Genomic DNA, 13,141 nt, shown 5'->3' on the forward strand with positions numbered 1-13,141 from the left:
TGAATTGCTAACCTCTTTTAAAAAATTAATTAAATATTATTATTGAATTGGGAAAAAGAATTTTTAACATTTAATGTTTAAAAGTTTTAATATAATTAATTGAAGGTACGGGATTCAAAAGTCAAAGCCCCACTAAAAAGGTATTCACAGAGATGACTCACTCCCCGCCCCCCATCCCCTGCCCAGTACCTATATCTTGTTATTTTTCCTGAGTTGAGTCACCAGCCGGCTGCAGCCTTTCTGGGAATGTGGGAAAGGAAAGGAGAGAAAGGCTTGATGAACACGACCCTCCCCTTCCAGTTCTGGCAGGGAAGCGGCATCTTTCAACCAGGCTCCTTTCCCTCCAGAGCTGGCAGGGGTCACCCTTACCTTGGTGAAGGGCGGAACCTCTTGGCAAAGGGGAGCGAGGCCCCGGGACTGATTGCTGAAAATCGAATCATTGCCAATTGTTTCAAGTCTACATTTGCTATAAGCTAAAAAATCTCTTTAAGGGAAGGAGTTGAATTTTGGGAGGGTAGAAACCTCTGGTCTAAAAAATTTTAAATAAAACAACCATCCCAAATCACCCCATTCCAGAGCTCATGCCAACCAACAGTCTATAGTCAATGCCAAGTTTTGTGGAGTTTTTTTGGTGAGGAAGATTAGCCCTGAGCCAATGCGGGGTTTCTCAATGTGGGCACAATTGGCATTTGGGGCCAGATCATTCTTTGCTGTGGGGGGCTGTCCTGTGCCTTGTAGGATGTCGAGCAGCATCCCTGGTCTCTACCCACTAGATACCTCTAGTACTCTCCCAAGCTGGGACAACCAAAAGTGTCTCCAGATTTTGCCAAATGCCCCTGGGCGGCAAAAGGGCCCCAGCTGAGAACTACTAGTGGGAAACCACAGCCCCACAGTTGGGTGACCCTTTTCAGATGTCCCCTACCTCCCCCTTACTCTTCGATATTGAGCCCAGTGCAAATGTTCAGGCCCTAGACCTCCAGGTTGGAGCCCTCCACTCTTTAGAAAGCTGTTGCATCTGATCCGTAGAGAAGGGTGGCCAATGCCCTCTCCTGGACCACAGCCACATCCTCCTAACTCATCTTCTGCAAGTGCTTTCTCTAGAAGCACATCAGTTCATACCAGTCCCCTGGTGGACAGCCCTTCAGGTACCTCATTGATCTTTGGATAGAGCCCAGACTTTCTGACGGGGCTCACAGGGTCCCCATCAACAGCTAGTCCTTGCTCCCTCTCTAGAACCTAAGCCCTTCACCAGCTCGCCCCCGGCACCCCTCCACGCTGTGTTCCATTCACACTGAGACGATTTGTTTTTCTTGGCGTACTTCTTGCTCTCGGTTTTCCCCATGCTCTTTCCTCTGCCTGGAATGCTATCTCCCACCTTCTTTTTGGCCAGCTAAACTTCCAGTCTTCCTTCAGTTACCTTCAACCTGACCAGGCTTCACTCCAAAACTACTCAGTGCCAGATCAGGGTTGGGTACTCCTCCAACATGCTCCTGGACATGTGGCCCTCTCCTCAGGGAATATTTACTTCTCCAGGTTGTAACTGCTTGTCTAATTGTCTGAGGCCTCCTAGGGCTGGGGCTCCATTAGGCATAGGCTATGAAGCCTTGTCACCCCGGGTCCCCAGCCCCAGCACAGTGACTGGCATGTCAGCAGGTCTCGGGGCGTATCTGCTCAATATGTGCACACACTGTACAGTGCCTGGCACTAGGCACATGCTTCCCAAATATTAGGAGGGGTCAAGTTCACAGACTGGAGCCAGGCTGTCTAGGTACATGGCTGCTCTCTGCTGTTTTCTGATTGGGTGTCCTTGAGCAAACTCCTTACCTTCTCTCTTCCGGTCTTTTCACCTTTATTGTGGGGTGGTGAGAAGTATTTACCTAAAGGATTATCATAAGAATCGTATGAGTTAGTATGTGTTATGTGCTTAAGAGTGCTTGGCAGACAGTCAGCACTACCTTTGTTGTTAGAGTTTCTGAAGACTCAATGGAACTTACAGTAAGAGGATAAGAATTTTGGTAAGAGGGGGACAGTGGATGGTTGAGATGAAGGGGGGATGGGAGACAAGGTAGGCTGGGAGTCTTCATGTCAGTAAAAGAGAAAACCAATAGCCTGGAATTCTTAAGAATAATATTAGGACCTCAGAGAGGAGTGCAGAAGAGGGTGGGAAGGTTCCAGAAGCTCACTCATTTTTACAATTATTTGGGGTCCAGGAATGGAGAATGAAACTCTCTTTCTTCCTTCCCTCCTCTCCTATTTGGCCCTCTCTCCCCAGGTCTCACATGAGGAAGCTTCTCTGGTCACCTGATCAGCATTTATCACATCGTTTCCATGAGAAAAATGCATTTCAAGTTCCTACGTTTCCGCTTGTCAACACATCCATTAGAAAAGAAGGGACTGCCAGTTGTATGAAACCGTGGTGCATTTGGTTGAAATGGAAAATTCAAATCTGCCTTGGAGGCATTTCAAATTCTCCATATTTATGCCATGGGACAGTGAACTAAAACCTGAATTCTCCTTCCACATTTTCAGTTTGCATTCACAGGTCTGGAGTTAGAAACAACCCGGTGTGGTGCCAAGCCTAGGTTTTAATGTCTAGAGGGGAAACAACTGCGAACTTCTGAACAAGGTTATCCTGGCTTCTGAGAAGCCAAGAATTGGAAGAGTGCTTTGATTCTTGAGCCTGCTTTCAGAAGCTCATCCTGACCTTGACTGATTATTCGAGCTCATGCAGTTGCAAATGCAATGGAAACAATGGGGTTATTTGGCAGCTGTTGAGTTAATTTGGTTGTTTGAACAATTAAATCAAGCAGCCAGACAGCAAACATTTGCCTGAAACCTGTGCTAGGCGCCCTGGGACAAAGCGAGGAAGGGCAATGGCAGTTCTACAGGTCAACCGTGCTGTCCCAGAGACCTGAGTCAGACTCCTGGCTCTGCCTCTTTCTAAGGTTATTTGTTGCCTCTGAAACTCAGTCTGCTCATCTTTAAAAGGGGGATGGTAATTTCAGCTACCTCACAGAGCTCTGAAAGGATGGAATGAGATGATCCACACGCGGAATTTAGCACACGAATGTGTCACTAGGCATTAGCTGTTAACGTTACTCCCTCTGTTTTGGAGTTCAGGAGCAGACAGAAGGATCCTACCAGGGGAGAGAGCTAATTAGCAAAAGCCCCTTGATGGGCCTTCTGGTTTTGGAATAATAGCTCTCGGCGTAGGCAGATGGGGCCGAGGCAGGAAACAGAGAGTGGGCTAAATTGCTTTGTACAACAAATGAGTAGGGATCTGGGGGAATCCAAAAAGAATTCAGGACAGGGGGAAGAATTCAGGACGAGGCCAAGAGGAAGAGTGGGCGGGTGTTACAAGCTAACGGTGTAACCAGTGAAAATTCCGGGAGCTGGGGATGGCCTAAAGCCCTTAAGAATCTTTATGTCTAATTTTCAACTTTTTGTCATTTTTTTTCCCTGTTGTGGCTCTAATGTAACCAACCCCCAACCACTGCTTATCATTAGCCCCAAATCTTAAGTAAACATCTCCCATGTCATGGAGCTATGCGTCCTAATTTGTTAGAACAGTCCCGTGGTTTACGCCTGTAACCCCAGCATAGTTACTTTTGATTTTTACTGAGTTTGGCTATAAATTGTGTCCTAACTATGCCAACTACCTTTTGTGAGGTTATGTGTTTCAAAAACCAAGGAAAAGACACTGGGCTCACCTGGGCTGCGATGAAGAGGATGGGAGAGCAGGGCGGGTGGAGACAGGGTTGGGGTGGGACAGACAGAGGCACCCAGAGCCAGAGGTGACCAGGGGAGACGGAGTGGAGGCAACGAGAAAGATGCTGGGCTGCCCTCTGTGCTCAGGATGAGGCTTCTGGTTACTTACATCTTTGGGGAGAGCTGGAAGATGGTGGATATTCAGGCAACTAGTGCATGGGTGACAGTTGACTTTTTAGGTAAATTTACATACATTGAAATGCAAAAATTCCATCAGCCTCCCCAAAACCTGTGTGTCCCTTTGTCTGCAATTCTGACCCTACTCCCTGCCGCCACCCCCCCCTCCCCCGCCAACTGTGGATGTGTTTTCTGTCTTTATGGTTTTGGCTTTGAAATAGTGTCATATAAATGGGATCATACGGCATGTAGCCTTTTGACATTGGTTTCTTTCATTTTCATAATGCGTTTGAGGTTCATCCATGCTGTTGGTGGATCAGTAGCTTATTCCTATTTCTTACTGAGAAGTAGTCCGTGTATGGATATACCACAGTTTATCCATTCCCCAGTTCAAGGTCGTTTAGGCTGTTTTCATTAACTGTATAATTTTGACAAATCAATATGCCTATGTAACTTGCACTCCTCTTAAGACATACATATATGTGCATCTGAAATACCACTGAGAAACAAGTTCTAGTTCAAGGGTTCCTAATCTCTTCTGAGGTATGGGTCCCTCTGCTAGTGTGGTGAACTCATCTCTGAATAACGTTTTTAATGCGTAAAATAAAATGCATAGGATCCCAAAGGAAGTCACTTACATTGAAACACAATGATCAAATGTTAAGAAGAAATTGTGATGTGGTAGCATATGTATTTCTTTACGAACACATCAAATAAAATCCCAGGCAGGTCTAATATCTATTGAAATTTCCAGGTAATGATGAGTGTAAGTGGCACTTTGAGATAACTCACTTCTGGAATGAGATATACAAATATCTGTGATTTTTATTGGGGACAAAGTCACGGACACGATAATTACTACTGTTGTTTGATTCTCACATTCATAATTGAAGGAAATGATGTTTCAATTTGAGGTTCATAAATATAAAAATATTTTTTCCCATGAAGTCCTGAATTCTATCCATATAACCTGTGGGGACTTGGATTCTGGCATCTTGCTCTAATTAGATCATGCAGCTCATTTTGTTGGTACAACCTTAAAAAGGGAGGAGAATCAACTCCTTGTTGCTGACGTCCATACCCACTGAGATGGAGCCGGGTCCTTTTCTCTGCTGGTTCACAGCTGTTGATGAGTGTATAACCTACCTATTTTAAGCACGTACCTGATCCCTAGTCATTTCTGTGACTTCAGAAACTGCTCAGCTTACAGCAGCCTAACAATTATGCCTTCATGTCCCATGAAAGAGAACAAAGCCCCCAAAGTCCTCGGAGAGGTGGACCGTCTAACGCGATCTCCACAAGGAGACCTGCCACCTGCATTTATAGCAGTGTAAACGCTCTTAAAGCAAAAGGGTGGGTGGAGGTGGGGGGAAGGCAAGAAGAATTTAGCTTGCGGTAGAAAAATACAACCTGTATTTTGTGAGCTCTGAGTTTCTATTGAAACATGAGCCCGGTTGATTCTGGGAAAATTCAACTTCCTGGTCTGGAGACGGGCTTAAAAACCAGCTTTCAAGTTTTACGTGTATCAAATGCTCCTGCACTCACCCAACGGGCTTTTTTCAGATGTAATGAATATAAGTGCACCAGAGACACAGACAAGTAATCCTTAAAGACACTGAGATTTATGAGGAGAAAAAAATGTCCAAAAAATAAAATCTTTACTAAATAGGATTGCTTTGAAGTTTAGCTTTTCACCCTTTTTCTCACACCTCCAAAAAAATCTAGGACTTTCCCCTTCCTACCACGTGCCTAAACTGTTTTTAGTCCTACCAAATTCCTTATTTGCTTCCTCACCATAAAAACTCATATGGTCAGAAAATACCTTGATTGTATTCTTTCACCCAAGGTCCCAGCTGGGTTAACTCCAGGGAACTGTCAAAGATGCTCTACCTGAATAAAAATAGATTTCCTGAATGAAAAATAGATTTCTTACTTGATCTTGGGTGCCCTAAAAATTTAATGGGTGCAAAGCTTTTATTTCTCAAGTAGAGATAGGACTGAAAGCGCTAATACCCTTTAGCGTAGTAGCTCATTGACCCGAGTTCACATCCTCATGGCTGTCTCCCCAATCCTAGAAGACTGCAAGACGTTCCTGTGGAACCTATGGAACGGACACCAGGGCCTCAAGTCTGACGGATCAGACAAACCACTTCCGGAGACAGGGCGTAGAGATCTTTCATTCTGACATGCTTCCCCGTCATTCTGAGGCACAGCTGAGGTTGGACCCCACTGGCTTTGAGCACCAAAAGTCTGATGAAGAATGCCTCATGTCTGCGTGTCCACAGCTTATGGGTGTTGTTCACACAGACTTCTTGTTTGGGTCCAAACAACCTTGTGAGGGCAGGGCAGAGTTCACCTCCCGAGAGTACAGGTTGGGGAAAAATGTCCCGAGGTGTTTAGGACTCATCCAAAGACACCCAGGTGCCAAGCGCAAGGAAAAGAGAAAGAAAGAAGGGCTGGGTCTGCCCTCAGCTTATTTTGAAATTTTGTTTAGAGGCAATCTTAGATGTTAACAAATGCCATGAGTGTCATCTGTGAAATTCAGGGACTTAAATATGAAATGGAATTTTAAAAAAAGCAGTCTTTCATTTAGAAATGCAGTCGGGAGCCTTCCAAAGGAGGGCTGTGTTGGATGTTAAGGGTGTATTTTTTTTTCTTGGTGGGAGAAGCTGCTATCCTCAGCAGAGGAAGGGCTGGTCAGTTATCTGGGACTCACTGAAAGGTGGGTGCAGAGGGGGTTGGCCTGGGTTACCTGAGGACGGTAGAGTAAGAGTGGTTTTGTTTTGAGGGTTAAAAAGGAGCTAGCCTACTCTAGAGGAGGCACCGTGGGGTGCTGGTACTGGGTTGCATTCAAACCTCAGACTCTTGGGACCAGCATGGACCCTGGGAAGGGGCCGGGTGTCCAACCCACAGAGGACTGTCTGAGAGCTGTGATGTGGGGCACTCCCTCAGAGGCCATGGAATGGGGTTGTCTCCCCTCCAAGCTTTACCCCCTGAGGCTCGGTGGGGACTGGGATGAGGCCTCTCTGCAGAAGCAAGAAGGGTCCCTGGCTTGAGCACCAGCATGAGTGAGGGTAGAAAACCAGAGCAGTTTCTCACTCCTTTGGCATGAGGAGGCTTCTGGGGTTCTTGGGTAAATCAAATGAGAGGGAGGCCCAAGAAACAGATACCTGACTTCCTCTTAATGAGACAAACGAGTCCTTGGAAAGAAAAATGAGAGGGCTGTGTTTCGGTCTTGACTTTATAGACAGTTCAGAAGCTAAGTCACTAGTTCACCTCCACCTGGGCATGAACGACAGAGTAACTTTGCCAATGAAAACATCTTTGATGGTTGACTGACTGAATGAATGAGTAAGACACTTGCTCCCTAAGAAAAAACGTTGGCTGTGCAAACAGTCCTAAAGCATCTAGTCAACTTAGACAGCAAGTCAAGTCAGTTCAATCAAAGTAACATTCATTCATAGACCAAGTGGTTATGGAGAGACTCCTGTGGACCGGGCACTGTTCTAGGTGGTGACCAGACACCAGTGAACCAGAGGTGTGCTCCCGCCCTCCCCTAATGGGGAGATAGACAACCAACAAAGAGAATAGAGCTGGGTAGGAGGATGGAGAGGGAGGTGTGGACGGGCAGCTGTTTTCACAGGACAGTCAGGGAAGGTGGCCATGAGGAGGCGATTTACGTTCTTAAAAGAAATCAGAACGTGAGCCATGTGGAGAGAGGGGTAGGGAGCTTCCGCCAGGGGGCCTGGTTTAGATCCAGTGTAGGACAATGATGGGGGACAGCAAGGCAGGAGAGGGAGTGGGAGGCGATGCCAGGTTACACACGCAGAGCGTCAGAGCCCCTGGAAGATCTTTGGATTTAGTTCTAACTGTAAAGTGAAGCCATTGGAAGGAGTCTAGTGGGGGAGTGACCTTATTTGGTTTGCATTTTTAAAGGATGACTCAAGTTGTGGCGTTGAGAACAGACCTAGGGACAAGCGTGGAAGCAGGAAGAAGAGTTAGGATGCTCTTCTAGTGGTCCAGGCTAGAGATGGAGATGGCTTGGACCATCATGTGATAAGCTAGTAAGAAGGAAGCCAGGGTGACACATCTGGTCCAATGCTGCCCCAGAACCCCACCTGCTGCTCTGACACGTTAAGAGGGCCAGGCACCGTAGGCCTCCACGTCACTTGTTTTTCAAATTCGTCTGCCAAGAACACCTTTGGCATTGAGATCTTTCCAGAACATCTTTTTATTGTTTTTAGGCTGTAGTACAAGGTTGGAAAAATACACTGCCTCTCACTGTTGCTCCCAGTGGGCCAACTGTTAACATGCTGAAGAACAGGAGACCTCAGATTCTGGGGCTCCCAGTAGGCTCTGTTTTCAAGAAGAAATAAATAAACAAAAAGAAAAGAAAAGCCTATTTAAAAGAGAACAGAATTTAGCAGTAGTGTTTGGAAGGCTGGCAGGGGCCAAGGGAGGGATTTGGGTAGCGGCCTTCATGGTGAACCTGTGTGAGGAAGGCTGTGGTCCAGAGCCAGCGACTGGCACAGGGAGGGAGACGGGCTCCCAAAAGAGAGCTCTACACAAAAGTGCAGCACAGTCTCACTTACATGCGGAATCTGAAAAAGCCGCATTCTCAGAAACAGAGAGTAAAGTGGTGGTTACCGGGGGCTGGGGAGGGGGAAATGGGGAGATGTTGATCAGAGGGCACAAACTTCCAGTTATAAGATGACTAAGTTCTGGGGATGTGATGTACAGCATGGTGACTACAGTTCATAACACTGGATTGCATCCTTGAAAGTTGCTAAGAGAGGAGATCTTAAATGTTCTCACCACACGAAACAAAAAGGTCATTATGTTAGAGGATGGAGGTGTCAAGTAACCTTACCGTGGTAATCATTTTGCAATATAGGTGTGTCAAATCACATATTGTACACCTTAAACTTACACAATGTTATATGTCAGTTATATGTCAATAAAGCTGGGGAAGAAAAAGGGGAGCACAAAAACTTACGTCATGACCCTCAGGGATATTTATATTTCTATCTCCAGCAGGATTGTTATGGCTGCTCCTGGTGTCAGAAGTGAAGGTAACGTGAGAATGAGAAGCCAGCTTGTCATGACAGCTACATACGCTCCCACCCCCGTCCTTCTCCTAGGGCTGACCACATTCTATCTGAAGCCCACAACACTCCGTCTTTCCTTTGAGATTATAGACTATCTTTCCAGAAGGGGTTTCAGCAAGTGGTTGGTGATAAAATTCTGGAGACTTCTCCTCCTCCTCCCCCCACCAACAGCCGCTTCCTCTTCCTCCTTCTCCTCCTCCTCCTCTTCTTCTCTTTATCTCTTTTTAAAAATTTCCTTTATCATCCAACAAGCATTTGTTCAAAATCTAGTTTGTTTTAAGAAAACTGCAAGAGCGTGTGGAAAGAGAACAGAGAAAACTCTCACTAGCTAGATGAGTTCAAGGTAGGGGGACCACATAATTCATTGTCCAAATTAGGATGCTTTTGAGAGTGACAGGGCACGCTCTTATGATCACACTGCTGAGACAACAGGCATAACCCAGGACTGTCACGGGCTAAGCGGAATGAAGTGTTACTCTGGTTCTCTGTGGCTCTTCCAGCCCTTTAATATACCATCCTGTCAAGACTCAATAACTCTGCCCTCTGCGACAAGACTAACAGCCAGGTTGTAATGTTAACAATAACAAGAGCTGTGCTGAGTACGGTAAGGACATTCTCTGACTTAAAACTCACAATGAAAACGGTCCTATTACAACACCCACTGTTCTAGATGAAAAACTTAGTCAAGATCACACAGGTAATACAAGGCGAAGTGGGATTTAAATCAGGCAATGTGACCTGGAACCCATCCATTTCACCACGGCATTGTTCACGTTGTGTAATGTTCTCATTGTCTCGCAGGATGCTATATGGTGCTTGAGTCCCTGCCTCCCAGGTTCAGCCTATTCTGCAGCGACACCCTGCTTCTGACTCTAGTATATCTTTAAAAGGAACTGAACGAAGCCAGGCAGGTTTGGGGCCATTCTTAGGTGAGCAGGAAGAGCTGTTTGAAGAGAAATCTTTTGTTCTGCCATCAGTGCATCCTGTGATCTGAATGTTATCAGTACATCATCATCCCAAGGTCTCTTCCGAAAGGAGCAGAGACCAGCTAGAGAAAGAGGGGATCTCTGTGGAAACGAGTCTGTTCATTCTGGAAAAACAGCAAAAACAACAAACCTTTAAATTGTTTATTTATAAGCCCTTGAGGTTTTCTTTGTAATCCCTGAATTGCCCTGCTTCATGATTCCTGGTAATATATGGTAGGAAAACTATGATTACTAACAGCTACTTAACTATCAGTACTTTTGCCTCTTGCCTCCCATCCTTGAATTTGTCACCTATGTTTAACACTCCTTGGTATTTAAATAGCTAATCTGGTGCTGGCTGCCAGAGTTAACAACGTGCAAATCTCACCTTCACGACTCTGTTTATTCTGTATTTCCTTTTGTGTTCTTTATATGAACTGACTCGGCCTTTGCTAATGATTACAAGTATTCGCTGAAGTATTCACCAAAGTCAGTAGATAAGAATTTCTGTGAACAGTGTGTCTTGTGACACTAGCTTGTCCCCTGTTGAATAAAACCAACTGAGAACAGTATTTTTGAAAACTGGTTCAGGTTGATACATATGTATATGAAAGCATGCCTGTATTCATTCATTCAGTAAATATTTATCGAGCTTCTCCTATGTGCCCAGTCCTGTTCTAGGCAGTGACAAGCAAAAACCGATGGAACCACCATCCCAGTGGGGTGAAACAGGGGAGAGAGAGAATAAGTAAGTAAAATATATTAGATGTCATATGGAAATAACTGCTTTGGGGAAAAATAAGGCAGAAAAAGGTGACAGAGAGTAGGAGTGTGTTTTAAATAGAGTGTTTATCCATATTCATGGCAGCATTACTCAAAATAGCCAAGATATGCAAACAACATAAATGTCCTTTGATGGGTGAATGGATAAAGAAAATGTGGTATACACACACAATGGAATATTATTCAGCCTTAAAAAAGAAGGAAATCCTGCCATTTGTGGTGACATGGATGATCTGGAGGGGATACACTAAGTGAAATAAGCCAGACACAGAAAGACGAATACTGCATGATCTCACATATATGTGGAATCCAAAATAGTCAAACTCATGGAAACAGAGAGTGGAATGGTGGTTATCAAGGGCTTGGGGGAGCGGGAAATGCAGAGATGCTGGTCAAGGGTGCAAAGTTTCAGTTACATGAGATGAATAACTTTTGGAGATCTAATGTACAATAATGTGACTATAGTTAACAATATTTTATTGTATATTCTAAGAGGGTAGATCTTAGGTGTTATCACCACAAAAAAATTAAAATAAAACAGAATAGGGTGCTTAGAGAAAATAGCTCACGAAAGACCTCAACAAGGTAAAGGGTGAGCTACAAAGATATAGAGGGCACCCAGGCAGGAGAATGCCCAGTAAATTCTAGAAACCATCGAGGCTGGTTGGTTAGGAGCCAATGAAGCCAGAAAGAGATTGGGGTGCTTGATTTCATAGGACCTCGTACTTGGTGTGTAAAGACTTGACTCTTTCTTGGCGCGAGACAGGAAACCTTTGAAAGGTTTCAAGCATAAAAGTGGCATGGGTGGACTTGTGATTTCAAAGGAGGATCCTCTGGCTGTTGGGTGGAGAACAGACTGAGGGAGGGCAAGGGAAAAGAAGTAAGACCAGTTAGGAGGTGATGGGGGCCTGGGTCAGTGTGGTAGCAATGGAAGTAGAGAGAAGAGATTGGATTCTGGATATATTCTAAAAAGTGGGGACAACAGGATTTACTGGAAGTTTGGATGTGGGCATGAGAGAAAGGAGTTAAACTTTTCAGTGTGTGCATGCACATGACTATTTGTCTATATAAAGCTTAATATTATCCAAAGGCATTTAGCTAATTGTTTACTTATTTATTTTTGCTCCACTCCAAAGCCAAAGAAGGGACCTTCTCAGTCTTATTCATTCCTGCATGCCCAGTGTCTAGAACAGTCTTTCTTGCTCAAAAATGGAGAAAGTGTTTATTGTGGGTAATGGCATTCGAGAAAAACTGTAAAGAGCTCGGTTATTGTCTGTCTTTCTTATTTTCAGCATTGAGCCTGTATTCATTTAACAATAATACATTTTGTTTACTTATAGAAAATCCAAGAAATTTTCAGAATTATATAACATAAAATTGTTTTAAATTCCTTCTTAAGACTATCACTAAAAAGTGAGAGATTCTGCATTCTACAGATGGAATGATGTTATTTTGAGAGCCAATGTCATGAGCAAATGAATCCAAACAGTATAAAGGAATAAGTCCAAATCCTATAGAATAAAAATCTTGCGTGATACACAGGATTGGGTACCAGGACAAAATTTATTAGTGTTGGCTTTCTATTCTTTTTTTTTCCTCCTCAAAGCCCCAGCACATAGTTGTATATCCTAGTTGTAGGTCATTCTAGTTCTTCTATGTGGGATGCCACCACAGCATGGCTTGATGAGCGGTGTTACGTCTGCACCAGCAGTGGAAGCAGAGCGCTGGAACTTAACCACTCGGCTGCGGGGACCAGCCCTTAGTGTTTTGTCCTACGAGGACACTACTGGGGCCAGCTCTCAGCCAGCCAGTCAACTGGATGGAGTCTGCATTGATTAGTTAATCACGTCTCGGCTCAATTCAAAAGGAGCTTTTTCTAGAAATGCCTACCTTCCTTTAATCGGGATGTTTCTATCAACTTTGCCTGAATTAAAGTTTATGGAATATTATTATTCACATAAGTATGTGCCTTTAATTTGTTTGGTTTTTTTGTGTGTGTGTGAAAGTTGAGCCTTGGAGACCACTTGTTATTAAGAGCAAACTTACAGACGTAACTAATCTTGGATGTTTCCAACCAGTGCAATATACCTAGAACCTTTCAATGGGTCGCAGGACCCAAAGCCATTATATATATTCTGAAATCCAAAGGGCTCTGAAAAATGGCAAGCTTTTTGGGGAGCTTATCTGGAAGCAAAACCAGCGTGACCAGAACTCATTTGATGGTGCACTTCAACGAGAAGACCTAAAGCTATGTATGGGTTTTACATATCCCACCTGATGGGAATCTTCATCTGTTTCACTGCAGGATATTAATGTGTTTGATCACAGGTTTATGTGCAGTGTTACATAATATAGACTATAAGCACTCAGTTATCTTTGTAAGAATTCTGTTTTCTATAG

The sequence above is a fragment of the Equus caballus genome, chromosome 26 (assembly GCF_041296265.1).
Source record: "Equus caballus isolate H_3958 breed thoroughbred chromosome 26, TB-T2T, whole genome shotgun sequence".
Taxonomy (NCBI): Eukaryota; Metazoa; Chordata; class Mammalia; order Perissodactyla; family Equidae; genus Equus; species Equus caballus.